This window comes from Pteropus medius, unplaced genomic scaffold (assembly GCF_902729225.1).
Source record: "Pteropus medius unplaced genomic scaffold, Ma_sr-lr_union100, whole genome shotgun sequence".
NCBI lineage: Eukaryota > Metazoa > Chordata > Mammalia > Chiroptera > Pteropodidae > Pteropus > Pteropus medius.
The window spans coordinates 1-20,124 of NW_024352148.1; the positions used below are offsets into that span (position 1 = coordinate 1).

The 20,124-nt window shown below is 47.1% G+C and overlaps 2 non-coding genes across 2 annotated transcripts; both read right to left on the minus strand.

The window, feature by feature from the left end:
• Nucleotides 1–7,715: 7,715 nt before the first annotated feature.
• LOC120589371 (5S ribosomal RNA) lies at nt 7,716–7,834 on the minus strand. The gene has a single exon (XR_005649465.1). It is a non-coding gene; the product is annotated as a 5S ribosomal RNA (ribosomal RNA).
• Nucleotides 7,835–9,369: 1,535 nt separating this feature from the next.
• On the minus strand, nt 9,370–9,488 carry LOC120589370 (5S ribosomal RNA). The gene has a single exon (XR_005649464.1). It is a non-coding gene; the product is annotated as a 5S ribosomal RNA (ribosomal RNA).
• Between the last annotated feature and the right edge of the window lie 10,636 nt (nt 9,489–20,124).

The following is a 20,124-nucleotide window of genomic DNA, read 5'->3' on the forward strand; positions in this document are numbered from 1 at the left end:
CAAAATGTAGGGACTTGGATGAAAAAAGGAAGGGAAAAGCAAGTAGCTAGAAGAAAGTATTGTGTGTCTGGAGCAGCCCGCCTTCTCCAACTGTCAGAAGCAAGCACCAGCTATAGCTGGTCTGTTTGGGATCGGGATCAGCAGAAGCTGTACTGGCCTGGGGGCTGGAGCAGTGGCCATGGCACCGTCTGCCAGGTGTCTGTTGGGCCAGCTCCCAGTCCTGAGCTGAGGTTAAATCAGCGTCTCATTGATTGTGTATTCACTATGTCAGGCAATGTGCTTAGTGCTTTGGGTGACTATATTCTCTCCTATTTTGTTTTATTTTTTTAAAACCACTTTTACGAAGGTATGCTTGACATACAAAAAGCTGTACCTGATTAATGTATGCAACTTGATGAGTTTGGAGACCTCACCTGTGAGTCATCCCCACCCACATAGTACACCATAAACATATCCGTCTACCTATAAAAGTATCCTGGCACCCTCTTTATTTATCATTATTATTATCATAATTATTTGTGTGTGTGGTGAGAACCATAAGATTCATCCCCTTAGCAAATGTAAAGTGTACAGTGCAGTACTGTTATCTGTAGGCACCATGATGTAAAGTAGACCCAAAATTTATTCATCTCGCGTAACTGAAAATTTCTACCACAAATAACACATTGTGCATTACCAGTGAGACCAAGCCCAAGCCGCTAGCACTACAACCAGCAGCCATTCGCCCCAGGTTTCCAGCCCCTGCTCAACCACAGAGTGGAGGGGAGGGGTGGTGTGCTGGGGGGCCACTCTGAGCCCATGAGAGTTGGGGAGCTAAGGAAACCCACGCTTCTTGACTTCCTCTTTTCTGCTGGCTATTAGCTCTGTTCCTTAGAGGGTCCGAAATGGAAAAAGTGGATGGCCTGCTTGTTGCCTCTTTTCTGGTTTCCACCTGGTGGGGAGTGTAGTTTACCTGTGGGCTGCAGCTTCCTCCTCCATCTTCCAGGTTCTAGCTTCTCCAGGAGTCCGAGGCCTTCATGGACCATTGTTGTCGTGCAACTAATTCTTGCACCGACACTGATTGACCGTTGACAGGTACTCAAATACTGGATTTCTAGACAAGGCACAAGTGCGAGTTCTTTAGGGGCCCTCCGAATCCAGTGCCCTGCTTAGCCTGTCCCAACCCCACTCAGCTCTCGTGTTCAATGGTGTGCACTGTGGGCGAGTGTTACTGGTTTTTTTTTCACTCAGAAATTAGCTTTTTGTGTTGACGTTAACGTGATGGCATGAGCCCAGCTATTTCTCGCTTTGCTCACTTGGCCTACTGGAAACGTGTGTTCTCATCGAAGCAGAAGTGATAGCTGACTCCACTCACGGGCCTTTCTGCTTGCCCTGCCATCGTTATACAGTTCACATGCACTTTGGGAAGGTCGACTAGCCTGTGTCCTAATTCGATGTGCACTAGAATATGAGTTTCCAGTGTTCCTTTTATGCGGACACCCCCAGACTCTGCAGGCGATTCTCTTAGAGCTAGAGATTCTCAACTGGCTATTGGAAAGGGGCTGAGGAAAGCCGCAGCAGCCCCTCCTAAGCCCGCAGTTCCTGGCTCCAGTGATTCCCACTTTTCTCCTCCCGCTCCTCCTGCTTCCATGGATGGGGTGATTACATTTACTGAGAGGCCTTCCTGCTGACTTAGTGTGTGGGAGTACTCACTGCTTCTTGGCCCTCAGCTCTGGACCCTAGCTATCGGTGGTGGTTTCTTCTGTGCCTTTCTTACATGAAATGCTGTTTGTAGCTGTGACAGATCATTATATAGTGATCTCCTGAATCATGCCTCCCTGCGTTCGTGCCCTTCCTCATGAGACATTGCCACACCTTCCATCCAGGACTGATTTTATCCTTCTTCCTGCTTGAATGTGGGCTGGCCTTGTGCTTGCTCTGACCAATAGCATGTGGTAGAAGTGACCTCACACATGTTTAAAAATCTTGGATTCAAGAGGCCTGACGGCATCTGCTTTTGCCCTGTGGGAGGACCACGCCGAGAATCCATGCAGTGAAGAAGCCTGAGACGGAAGTACATCTGCAGAGAGGGTCAGACAACCCAGCTGATCCGCCAGCTGAGTGCATCTTTCTGAAAAATAATACATTGTTATTCTAATCCCCTAAATTTTAGGGTGGTGGATTGCTGCAAGAAGATAGCAAATGAAAGAGAAAGTAGTTATGGAAGCACAAAACAATAGATAATTCCAACAGAAAGTGCTACTAAAAGTGCAAAGCAATAGAAAAATGTGACAGAAATCAGCATCGCTCTAATGAAATCCCAAATGAATGGCGTTGTCTTTAGGGCCAGGCAGCAGGTGATTGCGGGAAGAAGTAGAGAGCAGACGGCGTGAGCTGGAAACGTGAGGAGGACGTTGCTCCTGGAGACTAGAGAACAGAGGTGGACCGAGTGACTTTTGCCTGCGGCGACCTGGAAGGTAGAAAGTGCACCTAATGAACTTGCTGACCTCACTAAAATAATTCCCATGTAGAACTAGAAAGTAACAATTACCTTCTTCTAACTGCTTGGTAAGGTACACAGGAGAGAGATAAAAAATGATCACAAACTCTAGCAGCTTAAATAACACAAAGTTATTATTTTTATATTTCTGCCCAAAATCCAGAGACAGTAAACATTGAAACCAAATCAGTTAAATGGTGTTTAGTAAGGGTTAACTGTGCACAGAAGAAGAGCTCACAAGCTGGGAGAATTCAGATCCAGTATCCGCCCAGAGAACACGATGCCACGGCACGGCTTACGAGGCTGCTGTGTCACCTTTACAGTGATTAGTTATGGAAATGGGGGATGGGTTAAAGATGATTATCCTACACCGTTTAGGAAGATGACTGAAATTTTTTTATGATTATCAGGAACATTTACAGGAAATAATTAAGTTTTGCTTATGTTCATGAAATAAGCTGGATTTACTTTGCTTTATGCGGCTTGTGGTTTTGTCTGCTTGGGGGATTTTCAGGGCCGATCTCCATTTCATTTTATTTGAGCAGTTCTGTAGGTCCGAAGTCTCGCACAGCTCTCAGCCCAGAGCCAGGGCGGCAGCAGGGCCATGTCCCTACCCACAGGCCCCAGGGGCAGAACTATGTGCCTGCTCATTCTGGGTGTTTGTAAAATCAAGCTCTTTGCGGTTGTAGGGCTGAACCCCCACTTCCTCGATGCTGTGAGCTGAGAGGTGTCCCCAGCTCCGGAAGCCACCCTCACCCCTCGCTCCCCTCCCTCAGTCTTCAAAGATGGCAGTGGTCATGTGAGTCCTTCTTGCACTTTGACTGTCTCTAACCACAGCCAGGGAGGTTCTCAGCTTCTGAAGAGGCCCGTGGGCACGTTTGGCCCACCTGGAGAAACCGCACCCTCATCACATCTGGTGAGTCCCTTCTGCCGTGCAGGGTGGAATGCTCACTGATTTCAGGGGTGATCATGTGGACATCTTCAAGGAGCGTTACATTGCCCACAGCAGAAATAAATTAAAGAAAGAATGTACAGTTTACAACAGAACTTAGAGGAAATATAGAGGACTCAGGACAGTATTTAATGTAAGAAATAGTCTCAGGATACAATTCAAATCAAGGGGATGACTGTAAAACCCCTGGTTAAGATACCTGAAGGATTCCAGGCAGTGACTTGGAGACTTCCTCTGACAGACAAAGTGGAAGGGGCTTCTAAGAAAATGAAGGGTCTCAAATGTAGTGTCAACTTGGATTAAAAAGAATAGAGAGAGATCAAAAAAAAAAAAAGCACCTCTGGGCCTTTCAGCCTTCTGTGGGGTGGGAAAGCTACTTAGCTGCAGACAGGAGCCATATCTTCTGGAAAAGAAAGAACTCGGTGGCAAGGCCAAGAGCCAAGGAGAGCAATAGACGAGGAAACATGGGGGCGAAGCTTGCTGTAATAAAGGAGTGCCGCCTGGCCCTAGGGTCAAGGGAGCTGGTGACATGCCCGGGTGGATTTCAGGACCCTGTGGTTCAGTGCATTCAGAACCTTCCATTCTGAGAGCAATACCTCCTTCCCCTCACCTTATGAAGCGGGAGTATTTATTGCTGTCTCACAGGCTGGGCGGCTGAGAATGAGGAGGGCACTGTTTGTCTTCCTAGTTCACAGCGCTCTGAATCCACAGGTGCTGTGCTCCAGGAGCTGAACCTGTGGAATCATGGTCGAGGAGTTTTGCCTGCACCTGGACTTTAGGCAACGAGATACACAGAGATGACTTTGGTGATTAAATGGACTTTGGAGTCTTGGGAATGGGTAAGGATAGTTTGCCTGTGAGGGGCTGTGAACTGTCGTAGCCAGAGGACGGACTATGGTGGACGCTGCAGAACAGCCTCCGAAGGGTCATGCCTTCCTGTGTTCACACCCCTGGCAGCGCGACCTTGCTACTCTCCTCTGGAGAGATGGGGTCCGTTCCTCTAACTGGCCTTGTGACTTCCTTTGACTAACTTTCTTTGGGCAGGAGGCAGGCGAAGGAGGTGGGAGAAAGTGGTGGGAATGACATTACTTGAGATCCAGAGCTTAGATCTGAAGAGGTGCCATAGCTTCCACAGTCACCCTGTGAGCACCAGGTGCGTCAGGGAGCCCGGAGTGAAAGACTAGAGAGCTGCCTGGCCATCCCAGCTGTCTCAGCTGAGACCGGCCTCAGCCCACCTGCCAGCCAAGTAAGCCCAGGGAAAGCTCACAGAATAACCACTCGATCTATCTGCAGAGTCATGAAAACATGACAAATTTTGTGATCTTAGGCCCTAGGTTTTGGTGTGGTTTGTGACTTAGTAGATAACTGGAACTGTAGCTGTAGTAGTTAAGTAAAGAGTAAGGTGTACCTCTTACTACCGCACGCATTATCTGTTTATGTTGTGCTATTATTCACCCGAAGAGAGATGGCAAAGTATAATAATCATAAATGCCTCCAATTGATGAGTATTATTTAACATTTATTGAGTAACCATTAACTACAGTATTATCTTTACACTAAAATGAAGCAATCATCTAATAAACATTTTTTACTTTGTATACATCTTGACATTGATACAAATACAATCTCAGTATACCTGCTACTTTTATAGCATAGGAAGAGTAATTGCCATTCACTGCAATACCCTCAAATGAGTTCCAAAGTGGATAGAGAAGCCACATAAAGAAGAAAGGAAAATATTTCATAGAGATCATTATTACATGGACAATAAAGAAACCCCAGATGTAGAGATACAATGGAACAATAAAAACACTGGTCGGTCAGATGGCAAAACTGTCGCCTTCATCAAAAAGTCAGGAAATGGTCTTTTTCTGGATAACAGTTTGTTTTGGTGAGGTCGTGGGACTGTATAGAACTTGTTCATGTCTCCTTTATTCATGTGGTAAGTAGTTATCAATGTGCCAGGCACTGTGGTAGATGCTGGAGGTGTCCTAGCGAGTGAGGCAGGTATGGTTTCAGGTCACACAAAGTCGGCGGAGGGTTAAGGTCTGATGGCTAATGGAAATGTGAATACACTGTGTGACTGTCGTGACAGGATAGGACAAGATAGTAATAGGATTTTGTTGATTCTTCTTAGGTTTGTTTTTTGTTTGTTTGTTTGTTTGTTTTGTTGTTGTTGTTGTTTTTAGCTCAGTACCTTCCAGACTACAACTATAAAAACTCCGCTGCTCATTCTGTAAATTGTTCACTTTTGCAGGGAGTACTATATCTTGACCCTTTAATTCCCAGGTTCCAGTAGATCTGTGAATGCCCTTGCATCATATCTTAGGGGACCCTTACATTATATTGTGTCCTGATACTACTGACCCACAAAAGATGATGTACGTCAGAAGACATAATTCTTTGATTTTTCCTTAGGATTTCCATCTGTGGCCTAAATGCACTTTTGGAAGAGTATTTTCAGAGAGCAAAAGGAAGACTCTTCTGTCATATGGGGAGATTCAAATGTCTAAAGCCTGCTTTTCCTCGTGCCCCTTTAGATGGTCAGCAGGGACTCCCAGCCTCACTTTGGGTTGTTTTTGACTCTGCAGCCTCACAGGCATCTGAAGACCAAGACCTGCCTTATTTATCTGTGTAGACACTGTAAACACGTAATAAATGTTGAATGACTCAGAGAAACACTGAAGGAAAATTCACATTTGATACCATGACTATTTTCCTATTGTGTTTTTATCTGGGCATGTTTAAAACTTTGATTTTTAAATCCCTTTAGAAAACTGCTAATAAAGAAAAACAAACAAAAGAAAAAAATTAAATTAACACAGAAAGTGGGACTAGAACTGAGCCTGGTTTTTTTTTTAACTCTTTCACATGTGAGAGACCTCAAGAAAACAGTTTCTAATTGTCTTATGTTATTTATAAACTTCATTATTGTTTATGTGTCAGGAACAGTATCATCCAAAAACAAAACTAAAACGGTAACCTGTTTTGTGAAATGAAAAGTAAACCAGAACGCATCGTTTCAGTAGGACGCCGTCGCTACGGTGCCAAACAGGCATTTAAAAAATGAAAGGAAAATTAACAAAAATTTACTTTCTCTGACGACAGATGTTGGAAAATTTCCTCACTAAACAAGCAGCCTTCAAGAAAGAATGCTGGCCCCAGGAGAACGCCGTCTGGCAATCGCTGCGAAGTGGTCAGCGAGGGGCCGCGTCCCGGGGTCGCCGAGTCCGGGGCCGCGCAGATCCCTCCCCGGACGACAGGCGAGTCGGGACCTTCTCCTGCGACGCGTCCGGGAAACACGAAGAGAAGGTGACGCCCTGCGTCCTGCCGACCCCACCCCAGCCACTGCGCCCCTCGCTTCCACCCTCCCCTGTCCCCTCCCCCTGTGCCCTCCTCTATCCCTCCCCGCCCCGCTCCTGTCCTCTCCCCTGTCCCCGCCCCATCTTGACTGGCAGTCGGCCTCGGCGACACCCGCCAGAGCCGCAGCGGGGGCGGGAGCGGCAGCCATGGCCCCGGCCGGCGCGGACGAGCGCTCGCCTCAGCTGCCCGCGCCCCAGTCGGGAGGCGTCACCCCCACGCGCCACCGCGCTGGCGAGAGAGATGAGGCGATGCAGACCCCTCGCCGGGCAGGAGCTACCCGCGCTCCGAGGTCCCGAAAGCTGCGCGCAGGGTTTCGGGGGGCCGGGAGAGCGCGCGCCCGCCTCGCCCCTTCATCCCGGGCCTTGGCCGGTCGCCGGCAGTGCCGAAGGTCTGGGTGGGCGCTCTCGCATCCTGAGACTGCCCTGGCCCCGGGCCACCCGCCTCCCCAGTCTTGGCGCTCGGCAGGACTCCGACCCGGGCGTAGCCCACCATCCTCTCCGCCACCTGGGCACCTAGGCCTTGCAACGTCCAGGCCCGGCCCTGACCCAGACCCACCCCCTCCCCTGCGCTCCCCGCCGTGGCCGAGCCCAACCTGCCCAAAACCGCGCGGAGACGCCGGCGACACCACCAGACAACGCTTCGGCCGGAGACCTCGCCCTCCGCCCAGAGCCCTCGGCCCTTGGGGCTCGGCCCCGCGGAGCCAGGGACGGGAAAGGCCCCAAGTAGAGAGAGAAAAGAGCCCAGAAGCTGCAGGAGCGCAGGTGGAGGCGGGAGGTGGCGAGGGGCGCATGGCTGTTCATGCAGCCCTTGGATTGGGGCGGCTGCCCAGGACCCCCGAGACAGCCTGCCAGGGAACGAGCAGGGCCCGCGGGCGTCTAGGGGCACCCTGGCTTGAGGGCGGAAAAAAAAGGGGGCGGCAATAGCCTACAGCACCCAGTATTCCCAGGCGGTCTCCCATCCAAGTACTGATCAGGCCCGACTCTGCTTAGCTTCCGAGATCAGACGAGATCGGGCGCGTTCAGGGTGGTACAGCCGTAGTCGCGAGGGGATGTCGCCTGCCGCCCCAAGAGCTCGAGCCTGACCTCCCGGTTGCCAGAGACGACCGCGCCTGCACCGCACCTCCTCGGAGATTTGCAGGGGTTCCGCGGGTGAGGCGGCGGCGAGCGAGCGCCAGCCGAGCTAAGACACCGCGGGCCTTGGCCGGTTCCCGGCGGTGCGGAGGTCTGGGTGGGCGATCTCACATCCTGCGACTGCCCAGGCCCCAGGCAGCCCTTCTCCCCAGTCTTGGCCGCTGAGCAGGACCTCACCCAGGCGTGGCCTGCCATCCTCTCGGCCACCTGGGCTCCTACGCACCTGCGGCCGGCTAAGTCTGGCTCCGGCCCTGACCCAGACGCACTCCTCACCTGCGCTCCCGCCCCCCAGCCCAAACGCACACAGAGCCCCCGGCAACACCCCGAGACATCGCTTCGGATGGACGCAGCCCTCGCCCTGCGCCGGGACCAGGGACCCGCCCAGTCCGCTGCCCCTCGCCTTCACATCGACTCTCTCCATCAAGAGAGACAGAGGGACAAAGAAACCAGAGACACAGCGAGTGACAGCGAGGGAAGGAGAAAGGAGGACACAGGTCCCCAGGGCTGGAGTCCCAATGAGAGCCACGAAGGAGGGGACCGGGATGGGGTCGCCGGGGAAGGGGAGAGCCGCGGGAACTGGCTGAGGTCAGACACAGAGAGACAGTGAGGAGGAAAGGGACCGAGACGGAGAGAGAGACGAGACAGGAGAGCCCGTGCCCGCCCGCAGAGAGCGGGACGGGACACGCAGACGAGCGCACCGCCGCACAGAGCCGGACCCCGACTGTGACCCCGAGAGCCTGCGGCCGCCCTGAAGAGGCCGCTTCCACAGCAGAGGGTGGTCGTGCCGGGGCCGGGCTCGGGCGGGGACGCGGTTCATGCCCCGTGCCCCGGGACAGGCCGGGACTCAGGGAGACTCGTTGTGCTCAAGTCCTGCCGGTCGCGCCGCAGAAAGGAAAGACGTTCGGGCTCCCTGGAGTATGTGTGTTGTGCGTGTGTGTGCGTGTCTGTGTGCCTGTGTGCGTGTGTGCGTGTGTGGCCGTTCGCTGCGGCCTGTCGCGGGCAAGAAGGGCTCTCGCCGCGCACGCGCTCTCGTGCGTCTCAGCCTCTGACGCGGCTGGTCGGTCCCGCTTCCCGACCGGCTGTGCCGGACGACCTGGCGCCTGGTCCGAGGGCCCCTGGCTGTCCCATGAGAAGGGCGGGGAGAAGCCTGCGGGCCGAGACTTGCTGGTCAGGGCACGGACGGGCGAGTGGTGCTGGCCGGTCCCGCGTCCCGGGGGTGCGAGCCAACTCCCAGCGTGTGTCAGAGACGGCGGTGCTTGGGGCTCGACCTCGCGAAGCCCAGGAAGGGAAGAGCCCGGAGCGGAGAGAAGAAACAGCCCACGGATGGCTGCAGGAGCGCTTGGGCTCGGGCGGCTGCCCGAGAACCCCGAGACAGCGAGCGAGCAGCGCCCGGGGGCGTCCGGGGTCACCCTGGCTGGAGGGCGGAAAAAAAAGGGGGCGGCAAAAGCCTACAGCACCCGGTATTCCCAGGTGGTCTCCCATCCAAGTACTGACCAGGCCCGACCCTGCTTAGCTTCCGAGATCAGACGAGATCGGGCGCTTTCAGGGTGGTGTGGCCGTAGACGCGAGAGGTTGGCGCCTGCCGCCTCAAGAGCTCGAGCCAGGCTTCCAGGGCGCCGGAGACTCCCGCGCCTGCAGCGCACCTACTGGAGGGGAGTTGGGGCGGGTTCCGCCGGCGAGGTGGAGGCGAGCAAGAGCCAGCAGCGCTAAGGCACCGCGGGCCTTGGCCGGTTCGCGGCAGTGCCGAGGACTGGGTGGGCGCTCTCGCATCCTGCGATTGCCCAGGCCCCGGGCAGCCCTTCTCCCCAGTCTTGGCCGCTCTGATGGGGCTGGTCGGTCCCGCTTCCCGTACCGGCTGTGCGGGGCGGCCTTGCGCCTGGTCCGAGGGCACCTGGCTGCCGGGTGAGAAGGGCGGGGAGAAGTAGCCGGCCGACAGTTGAGGCCTCTGGCTGTGCGCGGCTGGGCGGAGCGCGGCGGGGCAGGTGGGGGTGGCAGGTTCCGCGTCCCGGGAATGCGAGTGCACTCCCTGCGTGGGTCAGTGACCGCGGTCCTTGGAGCTTGGCCCCGCGGAGCCCAGGAAGAGAAGGGCTCGGAACGGAGGAAACAGTCCAGGGCTGGCTGCAGGAGAGCAGGCGAGGACGCGGAGCGCGCGGCAGTAGGAGAGGCCCTTAGGCTCGGGCGCCTGCCCGGGACCCCCCAGACAGCGAGGGAGCGAGCGAGCAGGGCCCAGGGGGCGTCTGGGTGCACCGTGGCTGGAGAGCGGCAAAAGCCTACCACCCCAAGACCCCGAGCCTGGCCTCCTGGGCGCCGGACACGTCCGCGCCTGCATCGCATCAGAAAATAAATTTTTACGATGACGTACACATGGGTGCCTATTTGAAATGCATATGATAGCAGCAGAAATAACTGTTCATGAGAAACACCGCTGTGTTATTCCCAAAAAGCTCTCCACATGGCAGTAGAGTATAAAGTTTTATGATGGCATAGATCCTAAAGGCCTCTGTATGGCAGTAGGGAATGAATGTTCATGATCACTCAGGTGTTATTAATAAAGTATACACTTGATGGCATCAGAAAAATAATTTTTATGATGATCTACACTCTGTTATTCTCAATGCCCACAGGATTACAGCAGAAAAAAAATTTATGGATACACTGGTATTTTCACAATGTCTACGAGATGGCAGCAGAGTACAATTTTTCGACACATGCACTGCTGTGTTATTCCCAAGATTCACACAAAATGGCAGCAGAATAAAACATAGCAACATACCCTGGAGAGTCATTTTTTAAATGCACATAAGATAGTAGCAGAAATAACTTTTCAAGACGTGCACTCCTGTGTTATTCCCAAAATGCTGAGCCGAAATTATCCTCTGCTGCATTCGAAAATAACAGGCAAGCGTATGTTAATATAAAAAGGTATGTGCTGCTACTATCTTATGTGCAGCAGAGGATAATTTCTCATGGCATGTACTTTTATGTTTATCCCAAGACACACACGAGATGTCCATGTACAAGAACTTTGTTTAACCGACTGTCCTTAGGTGTCTTTTTCTAACTGTATGAGATAACGAAAGAAATAACTGTTTATGATATGTGCTATGGTGTTATTCTCAATATGGCAACTAGATGGCAGCATGGAACGAGTATTCAAGATGATCTACAGTAGGATATTATTTCCAAATTGCCCACAAGACTACAGAAGAGAACTACTTCATGACAAGCACTCCTGTTTTTCACAAGATGCACACCAGAAAACTTTTCACAATGACATTCCACAGAGTTTATTTTCAGAATGCACATGAGATAGCAACAAAGTTACATTTTATGATATGCGCTGTGATTTATTCCGAAAATGCTCACCATGTAGCGGCAGATGAGTATTTGTAACAAACACTCAGGTATTATTTCTAAAATGCCTTCCAGATGGCAGCAGCGAACAAATTTCATGACGTGCGCACTTTTGTTTTTCCCAAGATTCACACAAAATGGCAACAGAGAAAAAATTTATAGAGACATGTGTTAGAGTGGTATTTTTTAAAGGCACATGACAGCAGCCACAATAACTTTTCATGAGACACACTGTGGCGTTATTCCCAAAATGCTCAACAAATGGCAGCAGAAAATAAATTTTTACGCTCACATACACCTGGGTGTTATTTAAAAATTTCCACGAGATGGCAGCAGAGAATAGTTTTTCATTACATGCAGTCTTGTGTTGTTCTCAAGTTTATCTTGAAAAGGCATCAGAGAAAAAAATTATAACGACATACTCTGGGGTGTTATTTTTTAAATACACACGAGATAGCAGCATGACATTCACTGTGATGTTATTCCCAAATAACCACCAAATGGCATCAGAAAATAGTTTTCTGCCGACGTACACCTGGATATTATTTTCAAAAAGCCCATGAAATGGAAGCAGAAAATAACTTCATGATATGCACTCCTATGTCTTTACACAGATGCAAATGAAATGACAGTAGACAAAATGCGATTATAATGACATTCCTTTGGATTTATTTTCAGAATACACCTAACACAGAGGCCGAAATAACATTTTATGATCTGCGCTGTGTTGTTATTCCCAGAATGCCCACCAGATGGCAGCTAGGAATGAATATTCGTGATGACCTACACTTGAGTGTTATTCCCAAAATGCCCAGGAGATGGCAACAGAGAATTTATTTTTATGATGACATAGACCTGGGTGTTATTCTCAAAATGCTCACAGCAGCAGAAAATGAATATTTATAATATCAAGCACTCAGGTGCTATTACTAATATATACATTAGATGGCAGCATAGAATAACTATTACTTACACTGGTGTTATTCTCAAGATGCACAAAGTTGAGAGCAAAAAAACGAATTTTCATGAGGACCTACACTCGAGTGTCACTCCTAAAATGCCCATCCGATGGCAGCAGAAAAAATTATTACATGGACATACATTGGTGTATTATTATCTAAATACTCGAGATGGAATGAAAAAATGATTTCTCATAACATGCACTCCTGTGTTATTTTCAAGATAAACACGAAATAGCCACACACCAAAGTTTTGCTTAGCAACATGCCCTTATTGTCTAACTGCACGAAATAGCGGCAGAATTAATTGTTTATGGTATGGGCTATGGTGTTATTTTCAAAATGCCCACTAATGGCAGCAGAGACAAAATGTTTATGACAAGTACTCCTCTGTTCATACCAAGATTAACACGAAATGGCAGCAGAGATAAAAATTTTATAAGGTCGTGCCCAACAAACATTTTTCCATTATACGCAAAATGTCCACCATTTTGTAGCAGAGAACAAATATTCATGGACTCAAGCACTTGGTGTTATTCCTCAAATGTCCACCAGATGGCAGCAGAGAACAACATTTAATTACTTACGCTCTGGTATAATCCCAAGATGCACAGTAGATAGGAGCAGAAAATCTATATTCATGATGGCATACACTTGGGTGTAATTCCTGCCAGATGGGAGCACAACAATTTTGTAATACAAACTTGCTTGTTATTTTGGAAATGCCCACGAAATGACAGCATTGAACGATTTTTCATAAAATGCACTCCTGTGTTTTTTCCAAGATGCAAACGAAATGGTGGCAGAGAAAATCGTCTCATAGCGACAAACCCTTGGATGTTATTTCAAAATTCACATTACATAGCAGAAGAAATGACATTTGATGACGTGCAGAAGGTGTTATTCACAAAATGCACAATTGATGACAGCAGTTAATGGATTTTCATGAGAATCACTCGGGTATTATTCCTAAAATGCCCACCAGATAGCAGCAGAGAATAACTTTGTATCACATGTGCTCTGCTGTTATTCCTCAAATGCCACAGTATGGCAACAGATAATTACTTTTTGTGACATGCATTCCTATGTTTTCCCCAAGATGCACATGAAAATGGCAGCAGACAAAAACTTCTTAAGGACCTGACCTTGTGTTTTATTTTCAATACCTATGATAATGCAACAGAAATAACTTTTCACGACCTGCGCTGTGGTGTTATTCCCCAAATGCCCACTAGATGACAGCATAGAATAAATTTTAATTCTTACACTCTGGTGTTACTCGCAAGATGCACACTAGATGAGGGCAGAAATAAATTTTCATGATGGCATACACTAGTGTGTATTCCCCAAATGCCCACCAGACAGCAGACGAAAATAATTTTTTATGATGATATACACTTGCGTGTTGTTTTCAAAATGCCCACAAGATGACATAAAAATTTATTTTCTGCTGCCATTTTGTGTGCATCTTGGGAATAATACAAGAGTGTGTGTCATAAAAATTTATACTCTGCTGTCTTCTGTTGGGCATTTTAGAAATAACACCTGAGATGCACTTGGGTGTTATTTTCAAAAAGCCCACCAGATGGCAACATGAAATAAATTTTACGATATGCACTTATGTGTTACTTTCAAAATACCCATGAGGAGGCAGCAGAGAATACCTGTCATGACTAGGTTTCCTGTGTTTCCCAAGATGCACATAAATTAGCAGCAGACAAAAGTTTTCATAACATTCCTTACGGTGTTATTTTCAAAATGCAAGTGAGATAGTTACAGAAATAACATTTTATGGCATACACTGTGGTGTTATTCCTGAAATGCTCACCAGTTAGCAACAAGAAAATCTTTATTACATGCACTCTGCTATCGTTCCTAAGATGCATATGAGATGAAGGCAGAAAAATATTCGTGACTACCTACATTCTGGTGTTATTCCCAAAATACCCACCAGATAGCAGCAGAATAGAAATTTTTTATATTAACATACACTTGGGTGTTATTTTCAAAATTCCCACGAGATGCCAGCAGAGAATAACTTTCATGACATGTGCTCCCATGTTTTACCCAAAGACACACATGACATAGAGACAGTGAAAATCTTTTCATAAGAACAGACCCTTGGCTGTTATTTTCAAAATGCACACCAGAAATAAAGTGAGGAGTAATTCCAAATGCCCACCAGATGGCAGTAAGACTAAATTTTATTACGCTCGTGTCTTTCTCAAGATGCACAATAGAGGAAGGCACATAATGAATATTTACAGAGACCTAGACCAGGTTTTATTCCCGAAATGTCCACCGGATGGCAGCAAAGAATAACTGTTTTTATTTCATACACTGGTGTTATTCCCAAAATGCCCACCAAATAGTAGCAGGAAATACATTTCAGGATGACATACACTTGGGTGTTATTTTCTAAATACCCACGAGATGACAGCAGAGAAAAACTCTCCATAATGACATGCCCTGGGTGTTATTTTCAAAATGAACATGAAAAAGCGGCAGAAATAACTTTATGAGCAGCACTGTCAATTCCCAAATTGCCCACCAGATGGCAGCAGAGAGTGCATATGCATAATAACTTGCCCTCGATGACCTATATTCAGGTGTTATTCACAAAATGCACACGAGATGGCAGCAGAGGATAACAAATAACATTTCATGACCTAAACTCTGGTGCTATTCCCAAAACTGCCCACAAGATGGCAGCAGAGAATGAATATTCATATTGACCGGCACTTGATGACCTATATGCAGCTGTTATTCCGAAAATTGCCCACCAGATGGCAGTAGAGTATAACGAATAACATTTCCCGACCTAAACTCTGGTGCTATTCCAAAAATTGCCCACGAGATGGCAGCAGAGAACAATTTTCCACGACATACACTCCTGTTTTATTCCTAATATTCACACGAAATGGCAGCAGAGAAAAAATTTATAACGACATACCTTGGGGTGCTGGTTTTTAAATTCACACGAGATAGCAGCAGAAATAACTTCATGACATGCACTATTGTCTTATGCCCAAAATGCCCATCAGATAGCAGCAGAAAAAATTTATGGCATAAACTATTATTTTCAAAATGCCCACGACATAGCAGCAGAGTATAACTTTCATGACTTGCAACCTTGTGCTATTCCCGAGACGTTCACAAAATGGTGGTAAAGAAAACTTTTCATAAGGAAAGACCCTTAGTGATATTTTTAAATTGAACATGAGATTGCAGCAGAAATAAATTTTTAAGATGTGCACTGTAGTGCTACTCACAAAATACAGACCAGATGGCAGGAGAGAACAAATATCCAAGATGTCATTCCTAAAATGCCCACAAAATAGTAGCAGGAAATAAATTTTTAAGCATACACTTGGTTTTATTCTCTAAATGCACAAAACATGGCAGCACAAAATAACTTTTTTGGCTTAATCTCTGGTGTTATTCACGAGAGTCTTTATGATGTGCTATGGCCTTCCCAAAATGCATACTTGATGTCAGTCGTCCCAAACTGCCCTCCAGAAAGCATCCAAGAATGAATACTCACGATGACAACACTAGGGTTTATTCCTAAAATATCTACTAGATGGCACCAGAGAATAACTTTTGTATTCTGGAATAATGTCCAAGATGAACACAAGATTTAGGCAGTAAATAAATTTTCATGATGACCTACACTAAGGTTATATCTCAAAATGCCCACCAGATGGCAACAGAAAATATTTCTTTTGACGACATACACCTAGTATAATATTTAAATACCCACGAGATGGCAGCAGGGAACAATTTTCATGACTTGCACTGCTTTGTACCCAAGGTTTACATGAAATGGGAGCAGAGAAATATTTCCTAACCACATGCCATTGGCTGTTATTTTTTAAATACACAAGCGATATTACCAGAAATAAGATTCATATTATGCAATCTGCTGTAATTCCCAATATGCCCAAAACTCGGCTACAAAGAATGAATATTCATAATGACAAACACTAGGGAGTTATTACTTAAAAGTCCGTCAATTGGTCTACAGCCATGCCACCCTGAACACGCCTAATCTCGTCTGATCTCGGAAGCTAAGCAGGTTCGGGCATGGTTAGTGCTTGGTATTCTCACAGCTGTGCTGTATCACGACTAGAAAGACTGGGTGCTGTACACATTACAAAAAAAAAAAGACCATCCACAACAGCAGAAAATAACTTCTGATTACTTACACTGTGGCGTTATTCCCCAAAATATCCAACACATGGCAGCCGAGAAATACGTTTAATTACTTACACTCTGTTATCATTCCAAGATGCAGAGTAGGTCAGAGAAAAATATAATTTTTCAGGTTGGCATACACTTGTGTGTTATTCCAAAGATATCCGCAGGATGACAGCAGAAAATAATTTTTATGATAACATATACTTGAGTGTTATTTTCAAAAATGCCCACTAGAAGGCAGCACAAAATAATTTTTCGTGACACTTAATCCTGTTTCTTTCCTAAAATGCACAATAAATGGCAGCAAACAACTCTTCATAATGTCATGCCCTTGAGTTTATTTTCAGAGTACATATAAAAGCAAGAGCAACTTTTCATGACATGCGCTGTTGTATTATTCCCAACTTGCCAGCCGGATGGCAGCAGAGAATAAGTTTTTTAATACGCGGGCCAAATTCCCTACATGCATACAAGATGGGGGCAGAAAATTATTTTTCATGATGTCCTACACTCAAGTGTTATTCACAAATGCCCAGATGGCAGCAGAATATAAATTTTTAGATGATATGCCCCTGGGCGTTATTTTTAAAATGTCCGTGAGAAAGCAGCAGAAAACAACTTTTCATGACCTACACTGCTGTGTTATTTCCGATTCACACAAACTGGCAGCAGAGAAGAAAATTAAATGACATGCCCTGGTGTGTTAATTTTCAAATGCACAAGAGATAGCAACAGAAATAACTAGAGAGTCACAACCCCAGATTTATTGCTTTCTTAGTAAAACCTTTAAGGAAGTCTTGTCCATTGGTGCTCTGAAACTACATAAACACAGCTTTCAAATAACAATATTAAAACCCCTTGAAGGAGTTATTCACCCTTGGAGGGCACACAATCTTGTTAGCTAGTCTGTATCCATCCTGCCTCGCTTTTTACCACATACATGTAATCTTTCTTATGTGCTTTCCATAATCACAAATGCATAAAAGGAGTAGCAAAATTGATTCCCTATAGCATCTGAGATCTGGCTCTGTGGAAGATGTCATCAGTTTTACTTAAATAAACTCTCATATATGTTCTCTACAGGTTTAGAAGTTTTTTACATCCACAACAGGCACCCATATTACTCCTCTCACATGGAAGAAGACGATGGAGAATTTCACCTCCAGGCCTCTCCTTATTTGGCCCCCCAAGGACCTGTTCTGCCCTTAACATACTGGGCTAAACGGGGATGGAGATCTTATCGACTCTCTACTACCTCATTTTTCGGGGCACCCTCTTTAATCCTCAAATGCTGGCTGCATCTGGGATGGAGGAGAAATCCTCTCTAGGACTGTCCTTACTCATATGCTGAAGTAACTACCCTTCCAGCTGCCTGGAGCAAAAACTGAGACATTTGTCTCATGAGGGTGTATCCCCTAGCTCCCAACCTCAGGAGCCCCTGTGCCCCTCATATACCACATGACATGTAAACTCTGAGAAAGAAAATTGCCTACTAAGAAGGGTTCCTGGTGCTTACCTGGGCTCCAATTTTTAAAAAGAGCCTAACAGCCACTTCCACAAAGGGGTAGGGCATTTAAACCACACTTTGGGGAGAAGCTTTCACTGACCTGCCTGTCCTCAGGACTGAGGCTGAAGTTGTCTTGCGAGAGCAGAACAAAGCACCTGACGACATCGGAGCTTGGAGAGCAGAGCTCTCACTTTAGAGGGAACAGGCCCCAGAGTCACCTCGCTTTAGGCCCTCCTTACAGCCATGCTTTTCCACAGCCATGATGCTTCATAACTGACCTGAAGCTCTACTGAGCTGCTCCACAGCTCTGCTGTTCTCACAGGTGTGCTGTATCACAATTCAGCTATTTATACTCAATAAAGTATCCACCACCTTCACTGCACCGCATTGTTCATTAACTGGAGCCAAAGACCATTAGCTGACAAACATCAGATGCCGGAGCCAGAATCGGGACCCTAGATACAGATCCTGGAACCTGGACACCAAAGTGGATCACCCATTCAAAGATAGACCTCATACCACAAGACCTGGACCCTGCAGCAGACTACAGAACCTGGATCCAAGGCTATGGCCCAATCCAAACCCAGGTACAGTACTCAGGATGCAGGCTTGACACTGGACTGCTTACCCAAGATCCCAGATTCCAGACACGAGACTCTGGAGCCAGAGCTGGACCTGGACACCGCAGCCAGACCCAACCAAACCACGAGTCTCCAACACCAGATGCAGAGCTGGACTATGGACTAAACCTCAGAACCTGTTGATGGTCGCCAGAGCCATAACCAGGAGTTTTGAGCCAGACCCCCCAGGATGAGACCTGGACACAGGACCCCAGTTGCCAGCTGCCAGATTCTAGAGGTGAACTTTGGACCGGAGACACTATAAATAGACCCAGGACCAATAAATGGACCCCATAGCCAAACTGATCGCAGTCCAGGAACCACAAACCCAAAACTCCAACTCTGATTCTAACATCTAACACCCTATCCCAGACTCTAGACCTTTAACCCCCCTGAACCCCTAAATGTCTAACATACCTCAACATAAAACATTACAGTACAAAATGTTGTGAGATTAAATCAAGCACGAACTCCTGTGACTCTCCTTTCTCTTTGTTTCAACTTTATTTGATTTGGAAGCCTGTGATTTTTATGTGGTTTTAAATAATCTAATCTAATTGGAATCTTCCTCATAACTGGTGTTGTAATTTGAGGTTTTCGATTCTGTAGGGGCTGCGGCAGTCTCATAGGACCCTAGCCATAACAGCAGTTTAGCCCACATTTTATGTTTTGGAGCTTCCAAACTAACAAGGACTAAGCAGATATTTTAGGACATAAAATTTCAGGTTATCATTAAGAACTGGAAATGTGCTGACATGGTAACAATCCTTACCTTAGGCTGGCCTGTGTCAGATGCCCGAGCATCTCTTCATCCGCACTGGCATCACAGGAAAGTGAGGTGTCCCAGTCGATGAGTTTATCTTGCTTGTGGTGCCAACTACAGAGGAGAAATTACACTTTCCTTCACCCTCAAGGCTCTCCTGTCTGGTCTAATAATCAAATAGATGTGAGAAAGATTAGCACAAGAAAATAATGTGATTTAATACATTCATATTGTGATAGCCTGCTGAAATGTGAAAGGGTTAAAGGATAATTAAAACCTGAAACTGGACAAAGGAAGTCTATACCTTAGGCCTAGTTTCTGGAACCCCTAACCGCATTCTGTTAATCACGAAACTTGTAACAATGAGCTCATACGCTAACTGCCAATTTTAGCCTGTGTAACCCTGCTTGCTTGCGTGGCATGAAAAATAATCAATTGTATATAAACTGAAAATTACTGTTTGGCCATCCCCCATGAGAACACTGGCTATTGCCCATGGGAACACAGGCAATCACCCATAGGAACATAACATTCTAACAACAAGCTTTCTGCTTCTGTACTCCCCGCTTGCACACCTGACCAGTGGGTTGACAGGTAGTGAATAGGAGAAAGATGGACCTTTGTGTTTAAGACAGAATGAGGAATGGGATTTAGGGCTTAAAAACCTTGTATCTTGGCATTTCGGGGCTGCTCCTTTGGAAGGACAATCGCCGGCTAATAAACTGCCTCTATAATCAAAGCACTCAGGTTGAGTCTGGTTATTCCAGTCACAACAATATGTATGAGAACCCCACACA